Source organism: Olea europaea, unplaced genomic scaffold (assembly GCF_002742605.1).
Source record: "Olea europaea var. sylvestris unplaced genomic scaffold, O_europaea_v1 scaffold1591, whole genome shotgun sequence".
Classification (NCBI taxonomy): Eukaryota; Viridiplantae; Streptophyta; class Magnoliopsida; order Lamiales; family Oleaceae; genus Olea; species Olea europaea.
Genome location: NW_019233533.1, coordinates 19154 through 20210, shown reverse-complemented (window position 1 = coordinate 20210; position 1057 = coordinate 19154).

Genomic DNA, 1057 nt, shown 5'->3' with positions numbered 1-1057 from the left:
TGTCACAGGAAATGTCACGTGGCATAATAAAATCAAACTTGTTTATTTACTGTAAAACACTATAATCTCTTAGTCAATATGATACAATCAATTACAAGATATGAAAAAGTATCAATCTCGATTATTGATCACATCTTTCATCCCAATATTGCGTCAATGTAAGTTGAAAACTCCTTTAGACTCTTAAGTATACATTGGCCAAGAGTTTCATTATCAACTTAACCGAATGAATGTAAATCATAATCTCTTACTATCTAAAATTGACAAATCCCCTATTGATCAATCACAACTTTCATATGATTCTTGACATATCCGAACGATATCGTATTAGCGACTCTTGACAAAGCAACATCCAACGTCACTAAAGCATAACTATCCTCATATAAGGCACTATGATGACCTCAAGTCAAATGATCAATTTCACTACCGAATATTAGATATTAACAACTGACAATCAGATAGTTATCCATGTAAAATCTCTTCTATGGGTCCCCAATGTTTTATTCTATAATAAAACATTCATGTATTCATTTAAGTATTACCTTACTTTAGCTTGTGAGATCAACTATTGTTTTCAAAAGTGAGAAATGTCACACATGATGACTAACTGTAATAACGATATATGTGTTTCATAATTACCTACGATCACGAATGATTTAAGATTCGATCATACATAATTTGTATCTCATAATGACAACTCCTTATGTTAACAAGTTACCAAGACTTTGAGCCTATGGAATCTATTATTTAATTTATTAGAATATTAAATTCAATTAAATTGTATATCTGCTATAAATGAAATGCATCAATTATATATTAAAAGTGTCTATATCAAAAGTTAATTGGACATAGGGCATAACACTTACACATTATAGTATAAATCATATGGATCAAATAATCATTTAGACCATGATTCGATAATAATAAAATTAACTTATTAGAAGAGTAACATTCACCGCAAAATGACACAACACAGACTATTCTAATTCAATAAGCAATTTCAAGTGATAAAACACTTTCTCTTTACAACAAATTGCCCCGCAACAGTGCTAACAAA